The sequence below is a fragment of the Pseudophryne corroboree genome, chromosome 7 (genome assembly GCF_028390025.1).
Source record: "Pseudophryne corroboree isolate aPseCor3 chromosome 7, aPseCor3.hap2, whole genome shotgun sequence".
NCBI classification, from domain to species: domain Eukaryota; kingdom Metazoa; phylum Chordata; class Amphibia; order Anura; family Myobatrachidae; genus Pseudophryne; species Pseudophryne corroboree.
Window position 1 is genome coordinate 120,043,786 of NC_086450.1, and position 22,370 is coordinate 120,066,155.

The 22,370-nt window shown below is 45.8% G+C and overlaps 1 protein-coding gene across 4 annotated transcripts in view; it reads left to right on the plus strand.

Annotated features, from left to right (window-relative positions):
* The window catches only part of LOC134944756 (sodium channel protein type 2 subunit alpha-like), a 423,313-nt gene that overhangs the window by 178,178 nt on the left and 222,765 nt on the right, over positions 1-22,370 (plus strand). For all 4 annotated transcript variants that reach the window (XM_063933594.1, XM_063933593.1, XM_063933595.1 and 1 more), the window contains exon 2: positions 4,736-4,825. The gene's annotated coding sequence lies outside the window, so the exon portion shown is untranslated. The remainder of the gene's footprint in view (positions 1-4,735; positions 4,826-22,370) is intronic.

Sequence of the window (22,370 nt, forward strand, 5' to 3'; positions counted from 1 at the left end):
GTGCGTATAAGACCTCGCAAACCACAACGTCAAGCTCCATGGTTCGACAACAGTGTTAGTGAGCTCAAGAAAAGGGGGCGTAGACTGGAAAGACGATGGAGGAAGACTAACCTAGTGGATGACAAAATAAAACTAATAAAGCATAACGAAGAATATCAATCGACAATCACTCGTAAGAAATCACAGTTCCTGTCAAATGAGATCACAGCAGCAAACAATAGGCCAGCTCAACTTTTCCGCACAGTGGAGATGCTTTGCAAGCCAGCATGCCTGCAGACTGATGAGACCCTTTCCCAGGCAAGATGCAACGAGTTTGCAAACTTCTTTGCAGATAAAATATCCACCATCCGGGCTGGAATCTCCACAGTGCCATCAAAGGAGTGCCAAACTACAAAGCCTGCCAATATAAGCTACCTGCCTTCATGGACCAGCTTTGACCCAGTGGATGTAAAGGACACTGCTGAAATTGCTTGGATTTTGCGTCCCACCACCTGTGGTCTGGACCCAGCCTCAACAAAGCTTCTAATAGGTTGTATGGATATAATTGGTCCTGTCTTTGCAAAAATTGTTCAATGCTCTTTGCAGACAGGCATTTTTCCTGGACCCCTAAAGGAAGCAATTGTTAGACCGCTTCTTAAAAAACCTAATTTAGATCCCGACTGCATGACCAACTACAGACCGGTATCAAACCTTCCTTTCCTAGGAAAGGTTATTGAGAAAGTGGTGGCAAATCAACTGGAAACCCGCCTGACAACCCATGATATTTATGATCCATTTCAATCAGGATTCAGGAGAAGACATAGCACTGAAACAGCCCTGGTGTGTGTGTTAAATGATCTTCTGATGGCAAAAGACAGAGGTGACTGTTCAATATTAATCCTTCTGGATCTCTCGGCAGCATTTGATACCGTGGACCATGGGCTTCTGATTGAGCGACTGATACATTTCTGTGGTTTGGATGGCACAGTCCTAAGCTGGTTCAAATCATTTCTCACAGGCAGGTCACAGAGAGTATCATCTGGATTATACTCATCACCACCAATGCCATTGCCATGTGGTGTCCCACAAGGTTCTATACTATCCCCCATGCTTTTTGCAGTATACATGCTCCCATTGGGCGAAATAATCAGGCGCCATGGCCTGGTCTACCACTGCTATGCAGATGATACACAATTGTACTTGTCCTTTGCTCCGGGCACTGATAACCCAATAGCAACCCTAAATGGCTGTCTAGCTGAACTACAGGAGTGGATAAGCGCCAGCTGGCTACGACTGAACCCGGATAAAACAGAGGTCCTTATAATACGACCGCAACATCAAAGGACAGGACTGCAGCATAGCCAACCAACTGGACTTACACTCGGGGATTCAGAATTACAGACCAGTGATCGTGTGCGGAATCTTGGCGTTGTCCTGGATGGTGGCTTGACACTTAAACATCAGATATCAGCCACAATCAAATCCTCATTCTTTCACCTGAGGAACATAGCCAGAATCAAGCACTTAATTCCCTCAGATGATCTGCCAAAAGTCATCCATGCATTTGTATCATCTCGTTTAGACTACTGTAATGCCCTCTACCTTAGTCTACCAGCAAAAGAATTGCAACGCTTACAGCTGGTGCAAAACACAGCTGCCAGGCTGTTAACCAACCAGACCCGTTCTAGCCACATAACACCCATCCTCTACTCCCTTCACTGGCTGCCTGTAAGATGGCGAATTCATCTTCAAGATTGGCTTACTGAGTTTCAAAGCATTACATGACCAAGGCCCAAGGTACCTGAAACAGCTTCTGACCCCATACTGCCCCACTCGATTACTGCGATCTGTAGATGAAGGACTTTTAGCTGTACCTAGAATCTACCGTAATTCATCTGGGGGTCGAGCCTTTAGTCATGCGGCTCCGACTCTATGGAACTCACTTCCCCGCACAGTGCGAGAGGCCCCAACTATAGAATCCTTCAAAAGTAGACTCAAGACTTTCCTGTTTACTCAAGCATTTCCATAGTGTCCCTTTTAGTATCTTCGTGCTTCTGTATTTTATGAAAATGTACTTCATTATTTTCTGTATTATATCATGCTATATATCTGTTAAGCGCCTTGAGTCCTATTGGAGAAAGAGCGCTATATAAATAAAATTATTATTATTATTATTATATTTTGGCTGTTTAGAGTGTTTCTTTGGAAACAGAGTGAGAGTATTTCAGAGCAAAAGCTATTCTTTCTTTCACCTGGAGCAAAGAATTCGCTTGCTACCCCAAAACACACATTCACCCACACATAACTATTTTCCGTAAACATATTTGGTACTGTATAAGAAAGGGTAGACATCCCCACATGTCTTCAAACCTTATACATGCCCCTTACTTGCACCACAGAACTCCCGACAGCTGCCCATGTGCGATCAGACCTCGCCACGTATTATTCTGTTCATAAAACTATGTGCACATCCGATACGTACCTCACTGCTGTGTCCAATGTCCAAATAGTCTTGAGTGGACTCTTCATATTTTTTTCATGCTTCTACTGCATCCACAATCGCTGTGGAAGGATCTATTGAACTTGGAGAAAAACATTGCTGTAAATGGCCATCATATATGTTATAATTTTAACACGGGGTGTGCTGACATCTTTCTGTATGTATTTGTAAATAATTGTATATACCTACAATTTATTCATATGCGAGTTTGCTGCTGATTTAGTAAAAGATTGCAAATTATTCCATTCAATTTCTAAGACCTCCATTGGATTATTACTAATTACCCCTATTAAACACCATAATAGCTTAAATCCACTCAACCTCAATTTAACAAAATGAAATGAAGACATGGAGACCAAAACAGCTGGGCTAATAGGTAACTTTATTCAATTATTAATTAACCTGAGAAAGGTGACTCCGTTCTAGATGTTACCAGATTTATAAACCCTTAGGGGATGACTAAATTGTCCCACCTACTGATGCACTTGCACAGTGGAGACACACTTCCCCTCATGGGCACAGTCCGAATGCTTCTGCTCAATAAACACTCAGGTCCCCCACACTGAGCAGGACAAACTCGCCGTAAAATGCCTTACTAAGCCACAGAAAGCCACTGAGATGCTGCACTTTACCACCATGCTGCACCTCCACTAAATTGGGAAAGAAAAATCAAACCAAACTAAAACAAGGTTTTGAATGAGAGGGTGGGACTACAAAATTAAACAAAAGGCTACCTGAATGAACAGCTTCCACTTAAATGCCCCTTTTAACAAACACACATCTTGAGCCTCCCCATTGGCTCAAAATTAATGATTGATGCCTTAAAAAAACAAACAACTCTAATTTGCCTAGTAATATGGCTGTCTCAGTCAGTCAGTCAGTCAGTCAGTAAAAAGACAAGATTCTTATACTGTACTAACTGAATACCCATGCTTCATTACAGAATTTCAAGTATAATGCCAATCTATTCTTTGTCAGGCCGCACCTCCGGGCATGTATTCCCCAAATTGATGCTGTCAAAAGGCTGGTGCTGAGGAGAATAATCCGCCTCCTTCTCTGCCCTGTCCCATCTCTGATGCTGCCCTGCTCAGTGCTGTAAATGTTGGGACGACAGGCCAAGCTCCGCCCACTGTATGTTAAATATATAAAGTTTGCAGGGATAGGCTGACTCTTTTCCAAAACTTCTCCTTGCTTAGCTTCTCGCTCTCTTTAGGGCTCCTCTTTTGAGGTAAAAAGGTAAAGATTTTGCACAACTCTTAAGGTCTCTGGGAGAGCTGCGGGTACCCTTTGCACAACAGATAAGCAGTTGCTGCCTATCAAGCTTTCTTTTAATGCATTTAAGAGTCAAAATATCTATCTCTCCTTTCCTCCTATTGCTCTCTGAGAGGTTCGGCAATGTGTACTTCAAGTGACAGGTTAACCTTTGATAATTGCGACACTATCCTGTCCTGACTGGAAATAGGTTGGTTAAGTACTTAAAAGGCAAATACTACTGACTCATCACAAAATCTCATGAACCATAAGGCTGGACTTTCTTGCCAATGGCAGTTGCAGAGCAGTCCTTTATTCAAATAGGGGAGCCACACCCAGGGATGTTTGACAGTGTTTACTGGTGGCAGTAATTTGAATAATGTACTGCTGTGCAACTGCCACTGGCAAGGAAGTCCAGGAACAGAGCATTGTGTACTTCCCCCTGCGTGACTTGGTATCGCTGGCACCATGCATTCTTGATGGCCCCGGCTGGGTTGGCTGTCTTAACTCACCTCTGTGAGGGGGGAATTCCCAATAATCATCTCACTCCTTTTAACCCCTTTGTGGGTGGAATTTTGAAAAATCCATTCTTAGTGGGTGCCTACGTCGCAAAAGCAAGCTACTGTCCAAATGTCAAGTTCCTAGTCCTTATGGTTCAGTAGATATTGGGATGAGGTCAGTGGTATTTGCCTTTTATATATATATATATATATCCTCAAGCTTAGTCATCTTTCATCTACTCATTTCTTTGTCCCAATACAGTCACAGTTAAAATACAGCGATATATTCCACATTTGTGCAGATTATGATGCAGTGTACCATTCTATACGTCTGTGTTCTTACACATTTTTGTGTGCTGTGTGCATATGAGCCCTTCAGGCTGCTATTAGCCGGCTCCTGATTATTACTATAGGGCAGTCTAATGCAAGTGTTATCAGGTCCTAAGTGAAGTGACTGTCCTCTGTGTGGAGGTTAATAAATGATCTGAACATGTTTTCTTTGCAGTTTCGCACAGTTTCTTCAGAGGGTCTGCGTGCACACAGGACGCAGGAGCGGATAAGAACATAGGAGACATCTAACGCCTGTATTATAATGGTGAGTGCTCTAGCTCTATAATCTGACAATATGGTACACTACCATCCTTAAATAAGTGAGAAGCTATCTGTTTTATTGTATTTCGGTCTGATACAGGGACCTTTGTTGTGACTCTTCGTATAGTATTTTATATACTGCAGTTACAATTATTATAATCACTGTTACATTGTATAAAAAATTAAAGGTATTTATCTGACCAGTTTATCAGTGCTGTAGCAGATCACTAATGCACCCTTGGCCAGCCCTGCCGCCTGCTCGCTCCCAGTACGTGATTTCATGAGATAACAGAAGAGGGTACCAGGCTCAGAAGGTTGAGAATTGGGTGCTTCCAAAGGTCATGTAGTGCACCTCTCCAAGCACCCTGTAAGCCAAACGTGTGCCACACTCTTTGCCTTGTGAACGGGTGGTGGCAGTGGTTGCACACCTCTAGATACCTGCTTTTATTGTGCTATACAGTACAACACATGCACACATTTCTACCAGGGGCGTAGCCAGAACTTTGTGGGCTCCATAGCAACATTTTGAAGGGGCCCCCATCCCAGTACATCTAGAGAGACACTTCTATTGTGCCCTAGTTTCTTTTATGAATCGCAGTAGTGCTCAAGTTCACCCTAAGTCACATTTCAGAGCTGCCAGTACACATTATGCCACACAGTGCCCCCAATTCACATTATAATATATAGGGGGTAATTCAGAGTTGATTGCAGCAGCAAATATGTTAGCAGTTGGGCAAAACAATGTGCACTGCAGGGGGGGCAGATATAACGTGTAGAGAGAGTTAGATTTGGGTGGGGTGTGTTCAAACTGAAATCTAAATTGCAGTGTAAAAATAAAGCAGTCAGTATTTAGCCTGCACAGAAACATAACAACCCACCCAAATCTAACTCTCTCTGCAAATGTTATATCTGCCCCACCTGCAGTGCACATGGTTTTGCCCAACTGCTAACAAATTTGCTGCTGCGATCAACTCTGAATTACCCCCTTAGTGCCCTCCATTCATATTGTGCCTCACTACAGTGCCCCGGTTCATATTATATAACATTAAAATGCCTTCCAGTTCATTTTATACCACACTACAATGAGCAGGTCCAGGGGCATACCTAGATATAAAGCAGGCCGCAAGAACAAAGTTTGAAAAGACTCCTACGTACCACCCAATGGCGAAAATAACATATGTAACTTTGACAGGGAAGGTGGGCCCCTCTCAGCTCTGGGCCCCATAGCAGCTGCACTGCCTGCAACTATGGCAGCTACGCCCTTGATGCTACAGATAATATACAGGGATGTGTTGATTCTAAGCTGCATTGGAGGAATAGACTTCGACAGAGGTGTTGCAGATAGAAGCTGATGCAGGAGAGGGAATACAGGCTAGAGGCTTCTCATCTGATCTGCATATGTGTTCTTGGAAATAAGATAGGTAGAGAATTAAATGGAATCTGTAGACAAATGTATCTAGCTGCAGCTGAATGCATTGTGATGTCACAGAGGTACTGTCTGTCTGCAGCTGAACGCATTTTGTTGTCACAGAGGTACTATTTAGCTGCCTGCAGCTGAATGCATTGTGATGTCACAGTGTACTGTCTAGCTACATGCAGCTGAATGCATTGTGATGTCACAGTGTACTGTCTAGCTACATGCAGCTGAATGCATTGTGATGTCACAGTGTACTGTCTAGCTACATGCAGCTGAATGCATTGTGATGTCACAGTGTACTGTCTAGCTACATGCAGCTGAATGCATTGTGATGTTACAGTGGTACTGTTTAGCAGCCTGCAGCTGAATGTATTTTGTGATGTCACAGAGGTATTGTCTAGCTGCCTGCAGCTGAATGCATTGTGATGTCACAGCAGGGGCGTAACTCCCAGAGGCAATGGAGAGGCCAGCCTCCAGGCTCCAAGCACTGAAGGGTTACCTGCATGTACAGCAGCACCAGTGTAATACACAGAAGGATCCAAGTGTAACTGCTGCCCTTCCAACGGAGCTCTAAGGAGCAGCCACTGCTGCTGTAGCGTTAATCTGCTCTGTCTCAGGAGCCATGTTAATACCTGCAACAGGGGCAGAATAACCCCTGCCTGGTACCGCTCAGCCTGCGCTGCAGCATGTGACAGTACACCCGCCACTGCTGCTGGACAGCGAGATGGGACCTGCCAGTGAAGGCTGATTCTGCATGCTGAAGATTTCTGAATCGCAGCATAGCAGGAGCCCTGCCAATTAACTGCAGGCTCTGGTCCCTGCACTATTTAAATAATTATGTAAGTCTTACATGTTTATACACATACACACCATATTTGTTTTTCTTTTTCTTTTTAAAGGATGGGGGGGAAGCACCAAATGCCAACTTGCCTCCGGGCGACTGTGATGTACTTACGCCCCTGTGTCACAGTGGTACTGTCTAGCTGCCTGCAGCTGAATGCATTGTGATATCACAGAGGCACTGTCTAGCTGCCTGCAGCTGAATGCATTGTGATGTCACAGAGGCACTGTCTAGCTGCCTGCAGCTGAATGCATTGTGATGTCACAGAGGCACTGTCTAGCTGCCTGCAGCTGAATGCATTGTGATGTCACAGAGGTACTGTTTAGCTGCCTGCAGCTGAATGCATTGTGATGTCACAGAGGTACTGTTTAGCTGCCTGCAGCTGAATGCATTGTGATGTTACAAAGGCACTGTCTAGCAGCCTGCAGCTAAGTGCATTGTGATGTCACAGAGGTACTGTCTAGCTGCCTGCAGCTGAATGCATTGTGATGTCACAGAGATACTGTCTAGCTGCCTGCAGCTGAATGCATTGTGATGTCACAGAGGTACTGTTTAGCTGCCTGCAGCTGAATGCATTGTGATGTCACAGAGGTACTGTTTAGCTGCCTGCAGCTGAATGCATTGTGATGTTACAAAGGCACTGTCTAGCAGCCTGCAGCTAAGTGCATTGTGATGTCACAGAGGTACTGTCTAGCTGCCTGCAGCTGAATGCATTGTGATGTCACAGAGGTACTGTTTAGCTGCCTGCAGCTGAATGCATTGTGATGTTACAGAGGTACTGTCTAGCTGCCTGCAGCTGAATGCATTGTGATGTCACAGAGGTACTGTTCAGCTGCCTGCAGCTGAATGCATTGTGATGTTACAGAGGCACTGTCTAGCAGCCTGCCCTGTAAAATTTTGTAAAAGTGGCCCGACATGGGCAGCACAAGCGGTATAACATACCATGTAGCCATGGGAGCATCACTGGATGGCAGAGTTGATGTATTGCAGAGATGGAATAACATAATGAATGGGGACTATGCAGTGTACAGAGTGCAGTGGGCTGTCTTTCATGTGAGAGGTGGGACCACATGCTAACACACAAAACAAGCCCCACAAACCCGTCAGCCTACCAGGAATCTTCCTGGTGAACCCTATGGCCAATCCGCCCCTGGTTATGTCTAGCTGCCTGCAGCTGAATGCATTGTGATGTCACAGTGGCACTGACTAGCTGCTTGCAGCTGAATGCATTGTGATATCACAGAGGTACTGTTTAGCTCAGTGGCGGTACTGTCACAGAGGTACTGTTTAGCTAAGCGGCAGTACTGCTGGAGACAACAGAGATTGTTGCCACCGGGCTCCAGCCATAAAGGAGGCCCCTCCTCCATTGTCTCCCATTGCACTTGTACCCATCACACTGTGCAGCGAGAGCGGAGGACTCGGGAGCCGTCGAGTGCAGTGTCCGTCACTTGGGATCCATCAGCACTCTACTGTGTGTGCAGAAGTGCAGAGATGATGTGGCTGGCATTGTGCAGGTGGGCGGGATGTGACTGTATGTGTGCATATGTAACTGCATATATGAAATTGCATGTGTGACTGTGTGTGTATATGTGGCTATGTGTGTTCCTATTAATGTGTGTGGCTGTGTATGTAAATGTGTCTGTGTGTATGGCTGTGCGTATGTGGCTGTATGTGAATGGGGTGAATGCATTGTGATGTCACAGTGGTATATATGAAGTCACAGAGGTCTAGCTGCCTGCAGCTGAATGCATTGTGATGTCACAGAGGCACTGTCTAGCTGCCTGCAGCTGAATACATTGTGATTTCACAGTGGTGCAGTCTCGCTGCCTGCAGCTGAATACATTGTGATGTCATAGAGGCACTGTTTAGCTGCCTGCAGCTTAATGTATTGTGATAGTGATGTGCACCGGATATTTTTCGGGTTTTGTGTTTTGGTTTTGGATTCGGTTCCGCGGCCGTGTTTTGGATTCGGACGCGTTTTGGCAAAACCTTCCTGAAAATTTTTTGTCGGATTCGGGTGTGTTTTGGATTCGGGTGTTTTTTTACAAAAACCCCTCAAAAACAGCTTAAATCATAGAATTTGGGGGTCATTTTGATCCCATAGTATTATTAACCTCAATACCCATAATTTCCACTAATTTTTAGTCTATTCTGAAAACCTCACACCTCACAATATTATTTTTAGTCCTAAAATTTGCACCGAGGTCGCTGGATGACTAAGCTAAGCGACCCAAGTGACCGACACAAACACCTGGCCCATCTAGGAGTGGCACTGCAGTGTCAGACAGGATGGCACTTCATAAAAATAGTCCCCAAACAGCACATGATGCAAAGAAAAAAGGAGGTGCACCAAGGTCGCTGGATGGCTAAGCTAAGCGACACAAGTGGCCGACACAAACACCTGGCCCATCTAGGAGTGGCACTGCAGTGTCAGGCAGGATGGCACTTCAAAAAAATAGTCCCCAAACAGCACATGATGCAAAGAAAAATGAAAGAAAAAAGAGGTGCAAGATGGAGTTGTCCTTGGGCCCTCCCACCCACCCTTATGTTGTATAAACAGGACATGCACACTTTAACAAACCCATCATTTCAGCGACAGGGTCTGGTTGGTTTGGGCCCCCACCAAAAAAGAAGCAATCAATCTCTCCTTGCACAAACTGGCTCTACAGAGGCAAGATGTCCACCTCCTCCTCATCGTCCGATTCCTCACCCCTTTCACTGTGTACATCCCCCTCCTCACAGATTATTAATTCGTCCCCACTGGAATCCACCATCTCAGGTCCCTGTGTACTTTCTGGAGGCAATTGCTGGTGAATGTCTCCACGGAGGAATTGATTATAATTCATTTTGATGAACATCATCTTCTCCACATTTTCTGGAAGTAACCTCGTATGCCGATTGCTGACAAGGTGAGCGGCTGCACTAAACACTCTTTCAGAGTACACACTGGAGGGTGGGCAACTTAGGTAAAATAAAGCCAGTTTCTGCAAGGGCCTCCAAATTGCCTCTTTTTCCTGCCAGTATACGTACGGACTGTCTGACGTGCCTACTTGGATGCGGTCACTCATAAAATCCTCCACCATTCTTTCAATGGTGACAGAATCATATGCAGTGACAGTAGACGACATGTCAGTAATCGTTGGCAGGTCCTTCAGTCCGGACCAGATGTCAGCACTCGCTCCAGACTGCCCTGCATCACCGCCAGCGGGTGGGCTCGGAATTCTTAGCCTTTTCCTCGCTCCCCCAGTTGCGGGAGAATGTGAAGGAGGAGCTGTTGATGGGTCACGTTCCGCTTGACTTGACAATTTTCTCACCAGCAGGTCTTTGAACCTCTGCAGACTTGTGTCTGCCGGAAAGAGAGATCCAACGTAGGTTTTAAATCTAGGATCTAGCACGGTGGCCAAAATGTAGTGCTCTGATTTCAACAGATTGACCACCCGTGAATCCTGGTTAAGCGAATTAAGGGCTCCATCCACAAGTCCCACATGCCTAGCGGAATCGCTCTGTTTTAGCTCCTCCTTCAATGTCTCTAGCTTCTTCTGCAAAAGCCTGATGAGGGGAATGACCTGACTCAGGCTGGCAGTGTGTGAACTGACTTCACGTGTGGCAAGTTCAGAGGGTTGCAGAACCTTGCACAACGTTGAAATCATTCTCCACTGCGCTTGAGTCAGGTGCATTCCCCCTCCTTTGCCTATATCATAGGCAGATGTATAGGCTTGAATGGCCTTTTACTGCTCCTCCATCCTCTGAAGCATATAGAGGGTTGAATTCTACCTCGTTACCACCTCTTGCTTCAGATGGCAGGGCAGGTTCAGGACTGTTTGCTGGTGCTCCAGTCTTCGGCACGCGGTGGCTGAATGCCGAAAGTGGCCAGCAATTCTTCGGGCCACCGACAGCATCTCTTGCATGCCCCTGTCGTTTTTTAAATAATTCTGCACCACCAAATTCAATGTATGTGCAAAACATGGGCCGTGCTGGAATTTGCCCAGATGTAATGCACGCACAATATTGCTGGCGTTGTCCGATGTCACAAATCCCCAGGAGAGTCCATTTGGGGTAAGCCATTCTGCGATGATGTTCCTCAGTTTCCGTAAGAGGTTGTCAGCTGTGTGCCTCTTCTGGAAAGCGGTGATACAAAGCGTAGCCTGCCTAGGAACGAGTTGGCGTTTGCGAGATGCTGCTACTGGTGCCGCCGCTGCTGTTCTTGCTGCGGGAGGCAATACATCTACCCAGTGGGCTGTCACAGTCATATAGTTCTGAGTCTGCCCTGCTCCACTTGTCCACATGTCCGTGGTTAAGTGGACATTGGGTACAACTGCATTTTTTAGGACACTGGTGACTCTTTTTCTGAGATCTGTGTACATTTTCGGTATCGCCTGCCTAGAGAAATGGAACCTAGATGATATTTGGTACCGGGGACACAGTACCTCAATCAAGTCTGTAGTTGCCTGTGAATTAACGGTGGATAACGGAAACACGTTTCTCACCGCCCAGGCTGCCAAGGCCTGAGTTATCCGCTTTGCAGCAGGATGACTGCTGTGATATTTCATCTTCCTCGCAAAGGACTGTTGGACAGTCAATTGCTTACTGGAAGTAGTACAAGTCGTCTTCCGACTTCCCCTCTGGGATGACGATCGACTCCCAGCAGCAACAACAGCAGCGCCAGCAGCAGGAGGCGTTACACTCAAGGATGCATCGGAGGAATCCCAGGCAGGAGAGGACTCGTCAGACTTGACAGTGACATGGCCTGTAGGACTATTGGCTTTCCTGTGTAAGGAGGAAATTGACACTGAGGGAGTTGGTGGTGTGGTTTGCAGGAGCTTGGTTACAAGAGGAAGGGATTTAGTGGTCAGTGGACTGCTTCCGCTGTCATCCAAAGTTTTTGAACTTGTCACTGACTTATGATGAATGCGCTGCAGGTGACGTATAAGGGATGTTCCGAGGTGGTTAACGTCCTTACCCCTACTTATTACAGCTTGACAAAGGCAACACACGGCTTGACACCTGTTGTCCGCATTTGTGTTAAAATAATTCCACACCGAAGAGGTGATTTTTTTTGTAATTTGTCCAGGCATGTCAATGGCCATATTCGTCCCACGGACAACAGGTGTCTCCCCGGGTGCCTGACTTAAACAAACCACCTCACCATCAGAATCCTCCTTGTCAATTTCCTCCTCAGCACCAGCAACACCCATATCCTCATCCTGGTGTACTTCAACAGTGACATCTTCAATTTGACTATCAGGAACTGGACTGCGGGTGCTCCTTCCAGCACTTGCAGGGGGCGTGAAAATGGTGGAAGGCGCCACCTCTTCCCGTCCAGTGTTGGGAAGGTCAGGCATCGCACCTGACACAATTGGACTCTCCTTGGGGATTTGTGATTTAGAAGAACGCACATTTTTTTGCTGTGCTTTTGCCAGCTTAAGTCTTTTCATTTTTCTATTGAGAGGATGAGTGCTTCCATCCTCATGTGAAGCTAAACCACTAGCCATGAACATAGGCCAGGGCCTCAGCCGTTCCTTGCCACTCCGTGTCGTAAATGGCATATTGGCAAGTTTACGCTTCTCCTCAGACGCTTTTAATTTTGATTTTTGGGTCATTTTACTGAACTTTTGTGTTTTGGATTTTACATGCTCTCTACTATGACATTGGGCATCGGCCTTGGCAGACGACGTTGATGGCATTTCATCGTCTCGGCCATGACTAGTGGCAGCAGCTTCCCTAATCTTTCCCTAATTTACCTTCCACATTTTTGTTCTCCATTTTTTAATGTGTGGAATTATATGCCAGTATCAATAGCAATGGCCTACTACTATATATACTGCGCACAACTGAAATGCACCACAGGTATGGATGCATAGTATACTTGACGCCACAGAGGTAGGTAGAGCAGTGGCCTACTGTACCGTACTGCTATATATTATATACTGGTGGTCAGCAAACTGTGCAAAACTGAAATGCACCACAGGTATGGATGGATAGTATACTTGACGACACAGAGGTAGGTAGAGCAGTGGCCTACTGTACCGTACTGCTATATATTATATACTGGTGGTCAGCAAACTGTGCAAAACTGAAATGCACCACAGGTATGGATGGATAGTATACTTGACGACACAGAGGTAGGTAGAGCAGTGGCCTTCTGTACCATACTCCTATATATTATATACTGGTGGTCAGCAAAATTATGTACTGTACTCCTACTATATACTACAATGCAGCACAGATATGGAGCGTTTTTCAGGCAGAGAACGTATAATACTGGTGGTCACTGGTCAGCAAAACTCTGCACTGTACTCCTCCTATATAATACTGCTGGTCCCCAGTCCCCACAATAAAGCAGTGTGAGCACAGATATATGCAGCACACTGAGCACAAATATGGAGCATTTTTCAGGCAGAGAACGTATAATACTGGTGGTCACTGGTCAGCAAAACTCTGCACTGTACTCCTCCTATATAATACTGCTGGTCCCCAGTCCCCACAATAAAGCAGTGTGAGCACAGATATATGCAGCACACTGAGCACAGATATGGAGCGTTTTGCAGGCAGAGAACGTATAATACTGGTGGTCACTGGTCAGCAAAACTCTGCACTGTACTCCTCCTATATAATACTGCTGGTCCCCAGTCCCCACAATAAAGCAGTGTGAGCACAGATATATGCAGCACACTGAGCACAGATATGGAGCGTTTTTCAGGCAGACAACGTATACTGGTGGTCACTGGTCAGCAAAACTCTGCACTGTACTCCTCCTATATAATACTGCTGGTCCCCAGTCCCCACAATAAAGCAGTGTGAGCACAGATATATGCAGCACACTGAGCACAGATATGGAGCGTTTTTCAGGCAGAGAACGTATAATACTGGTGGTTACTGGTCAGCAAAACTCTGCACTGTACTCCTCCTATATAATTCTGCTGGTCTCCAGTACCCACAATAAAGCAGTGTGAGCACAGATATATGCAGCACACTGAGCACAGATATGGAGCGTTTTTCAGGCAGACAACGTATACTGGTGGTCACTGGTCAGCAAAACTCTGCACTGTACTCCTCCTATATAATACTGCTGGTCCCCAGTCCCCACAATAAAGCAGTGTGAGCACAGATATATGCAGCACACTGAGCACAGATATGGAGCGTTTTTCAGGCAGACAACGTATACTGGTGGTCACTGGTCAGCAAAACTCTGCACTGTACTCCTCCTATATAATACTGCTGGTCCCCAGTCCCCACAATAAAGTAGTGTGAGCACAGATATATGCAGCACACTGAGCACAGATAAGGAGCGTTTTTCAGGCAGACAACGTATAATACTGGTGGTCACTGGTCAGCAAAACTCTGCACTGTACTCCTCCTATAATACTGCTGGTCCCCAGAATAAAGATATTAGCACTGCAGCCCCCTGAAACAAAGTGAGAGGATGCCAGCCACGTCCTCTCACTATCATTTCCAATGCACGAGTGAAAAATGGCGGCCACGCGCGGCTCCTTATATAGAATCCGAATCGCGAGAATCCGACAGCGGGATGATGACGTTCGGGCGCGCTCGGGTTAACCGAGCCATACGGGAGAATCCGAGTCTGCCTCGGACCCGTGTAAAATGGGTGAAGTTCGGGGGGGTTCTGATTCCGAGGAACCGAACCCGCTCTTCACTAATTGTGATGTTACAGTAGTACTGTCTAGCTGCCTGCAGCTAAATGCATTGTGATGTCACAGTGGTACTGTCTAGCTGCCTACGGCTTAATGTATTGTGATGTCACAGTGGTACTATTTAGCTGCCTGCAGCTAAATGCATTGTGATGACACAGTGGTACTGTCTAGCTGCCTACAGCTTAATGCATTGTGATGTCACAGTGGTACTGTATAGCTGCCTACAGCTGAATGCAATGTGATCTCATAGTGGTACTGTCTAGCTGCCTGCAGCTGAATGCATTGTGATGTCACAGTGGTACTGTTTAGCTGCCTGCAGGTGAAAGCATTGTGATGTCCCAGTAGTACTGTCTAGCTTCCTGCAAGTGAATGCATTGTGTTGTCACAGCAGTACTGTTTAGCTACCTGTAGCTGAATGCATTATGAAGTCACAGTGTTACTGTCTAGCTGCCTGCAGCTGAATGCTTTGTGATGTCACAGTGGTACTGTCTAACTGCCTTCAGCTGAATGTGATGTCACAATGGTACTATCTAGCTGCCTGCAGCTAAATGCATTGTTATGTCACAGTGGTACATATGAAGTCACAGAGTTACTGTCTAGCTGCCTGCAGCTGAATGCATTATAAAGTCTCAGTGGTACTGTCTAGCTGCCTGCAGTGGAATGCATTGTGATGTCACAGAGGTACTGTCTACCTGCCTGCAGGTGAATTAATTGTGATTTCACAGTTGTATTGTCTAGCTGCCTGCAGCTAAATGCATTGTGATCACTGGCGTTTCTATAATGGGTGCAGTGTGTGCGGTGCACACGGGCCCCTGAGTCCAGAGGGGGGCCCCCACCGCACACACTGCACCCATTTGTAAAACACTTACCCCTCCGAAGTCCAGCACTGGCATCCGTAGCGCTGCTAGAACACAGTGAAAATGGCTCAGTGGCCATTTTCACAGCATTCTGCGCATGCGCAGTAGAGAGATCTCAGGGAAAATGGCTGCTACTCCATTTTCCCGGAGATCTGCGCATGCGCAGTACAGTCTGAGCCCTCTAGAGCTCAGACTCTACGGCACTCCGGGCAGAGACGAGGGGGCCCGACGGAGGAGGCTGAACACGGGCCTCCTCCTCTCTTAAAACGCCCCTGATTGTGATGTCACAGTGGTACTGTCTAGCTGCCTGCAGCTGAATGCATTGTAATGTGACAGAGGTACTGTTTAGCTGCCTGCCGCTTAATGCATTGTGATGTCAAAGTGGTACTATCCAGCTGCTTACAGCTGAATGCATTGTGATGTCACAGAGGTGCTGTGCCTGCAGCTGCATGCTTTGTGACTTCACAGTTGTACAGTCTAGCTGCCTGCAGCTGAATTCATTGGGATGTCATAGTGGTACTGTTTAGCTGACTGCAGCTAAATGCATTGTGATGTCATTGTGGTACTGTCTAGCTGCCTGCAGCTGAATGCATTGTGATGTAATTGTGGTACTGCTTGGCTGCCTCCAGCTGAATGCATTGTGATGTCACAGTGGTACTTATGAAGTCACAGAGGTTCTGTCTAGCTGCCTGCAGTTGAATGCATTGTGAAGTCACAGAAGTACTGTCTAGCGGCCTGCAGCTGAATGCATTGTGATGTCACAGTGGTACACAGTGACCTAGTCATCCTGTGACATATTGGGCAAAAAGGATAGGACACATCTGTATGCCGTTAAACAGAACTTTTAACGAATTTAGGGTCCAATTTATAAACAAATTTTTTCTTTAATGATATTTAGCACTGTTTTCTGAATTCGGCATATGCGCAGTGTGTTTGCTTCCTGATGCATGTGCCGTGTATCAGACTCTACTACAGCCTCAGACAACAGGTTACTTCCTGTCTTGAGGCTATTGCCATGGAGACGCAGCCGCTGAAAGGTATTAATGATATAGACCCAGATGTTGGTGCTGTTCCCTGGGGCTGTAGCACTTGTGAGCTCTGTATTACACATGCAGCACCTTGTATAATTAGAAATAAGATGAGTGGTAAGTTACAAATACCGTGTGTTGTTAAATTCACAAACCAGTCATTTCTTATGTGCGTAAGAACAGTAAATAGCTACGCTATTAAAAAGTATTAAAACAGCTCTATCATTAATGATAAATAGCGGGCGCTAGATTTATCCAACGCAACCAAAGTTAAAACCCTAAAACTCGTTGATAAATGGGCCCTTTTATACTTTATTTTTTGTATATTTTTTTGTAATTCATACAGTATACTGTAACAATAAGGACATTCACAGTACATATAATAAAATTAGCTAGCACAGTAAATACAAAGTGTAATGAAAAAAGATATATAGAGAGCCAAACACTTCTGACATATTTTTTTAGTATAGATAACACATCTGTTCTCTTGAAAACAGAGATCAAACTGCTGTATAACTCTCTTACATACAGATGTGTCCTCTGTGTACTCATCAGAGTTAAGGAATTACAAGCTTCTATTCTGTTTTTTGACTGTGCAGTACTGATAGACCAGCACATAGGTCACCCATTTGTATTCTCTTGTGCAAGAGAAGATTTCTGGTCACAATGGGGGTCATTCCGAGTTGATTGCATGTAGCAACTTTTTGCTGCCCGTGCGATCAACTAGACGCCGCCTATGGGGGAGGGTTTTTTTTTTTGCATAGCAAGGCTGCAAACATTTGTGCAGCCGAGCTATGCAAAAACATTTTGTGCAGTTTCTGAGTAGCTCTGGAGTTACTTACCTGCTGCGATGTCTTCAGACCGTCAGACACCCGCCCTGGAAACGCCTGGACACGCCTGCATTCGCCGCACCACTCCCAGAAAACGGTCAGCTGACGCCCCGGAATGCCTTCCTCCTGTCAATCTTCTTGTGATCGCGGTAGCGATCGCTTTCTTCTTGTCATTGCCCAGCGACGGCCGTCCTGAGCAACGACGCGCCTGTGCATTTCAGCCGCCGCGCATGCGCAGAACCGACCCGTTCGCACCGCTGCGAAAAACAGCAGCGTGCGAACGGGTCAGAATGACCCCCACTAGCTGTATCGGGGCCTAATTCAGAGTTGATCGCAGCAGCAAATTTGTTAGCAGTTGGGCAAAACAATTTGTACTGCGGGGGGGGGGGGGGGGGCAGATATAACATGTGCAGAGAGAGTTAGATTTGGGTGGGGTGCGTTCAGACTGAAATTGCAGTGTAAAAATAAAGCAGCCAGTATTTACCCTGCACAGAAACAAAATAACCCACCCAAATCTAACTCTCTCTGTAAATGTTATATCGGCCACACCTGCAGTGCACATTGGGGGTAATTCTGAGTTGATCGCAGCAGTAAGTTTGTTAGCAATTGGGCAAAACCATGGGGGTCATTCCGAGTTGTTCGCTCACTAGCTGCTTTTAGCAGCTTTGCACACGCTAAGCCGCCGCCTACTGGGAGTGAATCTTAGCTTATCAAAATTGCGAACGAAAGATTAGCAGAATTGCGAATAGACACTTCTTAGCAGTTTCTGAGTAGCTCCACACTTACTCGGCATCTGCGATCAGTTCAGTCAGTTTCGTTCCTGGTTTGACGTCACAAACACACCCAGCGTTCGCCCAGACACTCCTCCGTTTCTCCAGCCACTCCCGCGTTTTTCCCAGAAACGGTAGCGTTTTTTCACACACACCCATAAAACGGCCAGTTTCCGCCCAGAAACACCCACTTCCTGTCAATCACACTCCGATCACCAGAACGAAGAAAAAACCTCGTAATGCCGTGAGTAAAATACCTAACTGCATAGCACATTTAATTGGCGCAGTCGCACTGCGGACATTGCGCATGCGCAATAGCGACTAATCGCTCCGTTGCGAGAAAAAAACGAGCGAACAACTCGGAATGACCTCCCATGTGCATTGCAGGAGGGGCAGATATAACATTTGCAGAGAGAGTTAGATTTGGGTGGGTTATATTTTATTTCTGTGCAGGGTAAATACTGGCTGCTTTATTTTTACACTGCAATTTTGATTTCAATTTGAACACACCACACCTAAATCTATCTCTCTCTGCACATGCTGTATCTGTCCCCCCTGCAGTGCACATGGTTTTGCCAAAGTGCTAACTAATTTGCTGCTGCGATCAACTCTGAATTACCCGCTATAATAGAACATATACAGCTAAATGTATTAAAAGACATTATGGGGTGAAGTGGCCACAGTGCACGCTATGTGCACCAGTTACCGCTTCACCCGCAGGTATGATTAACACTTTGCCGATAAATCATCAGGACGCAAAGTGCCCGGTGTCATTATCGGCAGGCAATAGCTGTACCTGATGTATGAATGCTCAGCAGGACAGCGAGCATTCGGTGAGTCCTTCCTGTCTTCGACTCCTCAGTCTGGTGCTGTGGGGCAGATGTATGAAAAATGTCCTAACGCTCGTTATGTGCTTGAAGCCGTATCACCACATTATCGTGGTGATACGCCCTGTCTCTCCGCCACAATGTATTATTTGTGAGCCTGCTGATGTGGGAGGGCGTTATGTCACCTGTCCCGTGATATGCCTTCTCCCAGATCGGCTAGACTGTTATCGGCGCTGCAGGCTTTCTGCTCAATTAGGCTATGAGGTAAATCATAGTAATGACCATGAACAATAAAGTTTTGTTAAAAAAAGTTATGACTAAATGTGTGCACATTTTGCACACATTGCCAGGCCGGGGAGGTGTTCCGGATCAGCGCAGTTAAGAGGCAAAGACTGCCAACAGAGGCAATCATACATGGCCTCTGTCCTTTGTCCCACATTAAAGACAGCGGGGAAGCGGTAAGTGGCGGGGGTGCGCGTCAGACAGTGCACCTGGCGTAAACACGCCGTTCGTACATTTCAGGGATCCGGTAACAGCATGCTTATCGTGCGCTGTGGCTGTTTAAAACCATAGCGCACTTTCATACATCTGCCCCTGTGTTCCCGCCTAGCCTATGTCACAGGCTCGTAACAGAGCCTCGGTGTCCCGGTGCGCTAGGGAAAGATGCACAGGGGCCTCTGGGACATGCAGGGTAGATGCATGCGTAGTAAAGCCTGAAGTGTCATTACGGGCATCTGACACTACCTTCGTGGGAGAGTGCACATCGCATGAAGGACGATTTGCCACTCTCCCACATCGGCAAAATCAGGGTTGATATGTTGCACCAATACGTTGTCCCGCTTCGCCACGATCCAGAGTAGAAGCGGCTCCAGGCACATAACGAATGTTAGGAGGATAATACATTTACCCCATAATACAGTACATACTGTATATTCACACTTGTCTTTATTAGATTAAATCTCACAAATGTCTGCACCTTCAAGTAGATCCAGGGGCAAACACAGGGTTTTTACAGGGGGGTTGGAATACTTGATTTAAGAGCCAACTAAAGAAAAACTACTTCAATAAGCTTAAAATAGGCAGTTTTTGTAGTTACATTAAAAATAGAAACAGAATTTGTCAGTAGATAAGAACGGGATCGGTCTGATTTACCTACAATCAAAATCCCGACTGTCCAAATACCGACAACAATTGACCGATGGTCAAAATACCGACAAGGTCAAAATACCGACATGGTCAAAATACCAACATTTAAAATGTCGACAGGTCAAAAAGTCAACACACATTTAAAAAAATAATTTGGTGTGTATGTCAACATGGGTTGACATGGACACTGTATAAGTGTACTACATCCACTGGAATGGTAAAGTATGAACAAGTTGGTTTCAATGAAAAAATCATGACGATTGTTTGATCTGCCAACATTTTAAATGTCGGCATTTTGAACGTGTTAACATTTTTAATGTTGGTATTTTGCTCGCCGGTCAATGGTTGTCGGTATTTTGACCGTCAGGATTTTGATTGTAGGTAAATTGACTGCATCCCGATAAGAACAACTTAGTCCATCTAATCTGCCCATGTACATACACACACTAGGGTTAATTTTTGTTTTGAGCCAATTAACCTACCAGTATATTTTTGTATTGTGGTAGAAACCGGGGCACCAGCATGAAACCCACGCAAGCCTGGAGAGAATACACAAACTCCACACAGTTAGGGTTGTAGTGGAAACCAAACCCATGACCTCAGTGCTGTGAGACAGTAATGCTAACCATCCATTACACCATCCATACCATCCATACATTTCACATGCTTGTTTTGCTTTTCTATTGATTGTATGTTTAAAAGGATAAAATGTTTATTTTATTTTGCACTTTAAGGTGTCTATTCAATTCCAGTCGGAATTGCCGTCAAGTCCGAAAGACAGCAGTTTCCGACTTTTTTAGGTCGAATCAGGATTTGACCTATTCAACTGAGTTGCCGTTTTTCTGACTTGTCTGAAAACACGTGGATCGGCAAATTAGCCGTGGATCCACGTATATTGTTTTTGAATTTGCGTCCATTTCCGACAGGTTTTTGGCCCGTTTTCAACAATGCTGATTCAACTTTAAAAAAAGTCAGATCAGCATTGTCGAAAACAGGCAGAACCTGTTGGAAATGCCCACAAACTGAATACTGAACGGTTGGATCCTCTCCGTCAGAGAGGATCCGACAGGCATTGAATAGACCCCTAAAAGAACATTTTAACTACACTGAAGTCACCTGCATCCACCACATAGGGGACATGTTTTAGAGTAGGGCCCAGATGAGGCCATGGCTGCTTTTTGCTGCAGTCGCATCTGGGTGTTTATGCAAATGCTTCTACAAAGCCCTTCCTTGTGTCTGACTGTGACTGTGCAAGGACTGAGATGCCCTCTGTCAGTTTCTCCATCTGAGTATGGCCTCCTGTATAAGCGAATCAGTGTCTTTGTATGCAAACTCTTTCTGCCACACTCCTCTGTGGTTCTCTATAGCCAACCATCTGTTACCTGCCAGTCACCGTCCAGGACTGCTACTGTCCATCCAATTTGTACTGTGACTCTGTAACATACACAATCAGGCCATCTGGTTAATGCTGCTGACCAGACTGCAAGTGAAATACTATTGTTTTCTAGTTTTTATGGTTACCTAGTGTGTTTCGGCCTTTAGAACAAATATTGTACATTTATAAATATACAATTACAGCCAATATTACACATATCAATGCTTGGGTATACCATTTACCTTGTGGCACAAACTTACTGAAAGACAGAAACACAAGCAGGAATAAGGGACTAGGCTAACAGGTCAGAGAAACAGACACACTTCCAGGACAGACACAATCAGGGCTCAGGGACAGTCACACTGACAATGTTAGAAGTCAGACATCAACAGACTCCCGTTATGATGACACTGAGGAGACAATGGGGCAAAGGCACCAGCCAATCAGATCCTAACTGTTAATTTACATAATGGAGCTGATTGGCTGGTGCCTTTATCACCTTGCACATATCACTGGTTTATCACTTCCTTATGCCTTCTCCAGGTTAATACATCTGCCCCATTGTCCCAGGATCTCAAACATGTAGCCTGCATATGGCCAGTGATGCTAATACCCCTTTCACATCTCCAATGCCGAATCCCACCCGGGAATTGGAAACGGGTCCTTCCTGGGTGGGATCCGGTATTGGACCCTAACAGCAGGCTTTGGCAGGCAACATTGCAACATGCTGGGTCGGGTTGCCATAGTGGCGGGGGGCGGAGGGGGCGCTGGTAGATGAACTCATCTCTGTGCTGCCTCTCCCTGGT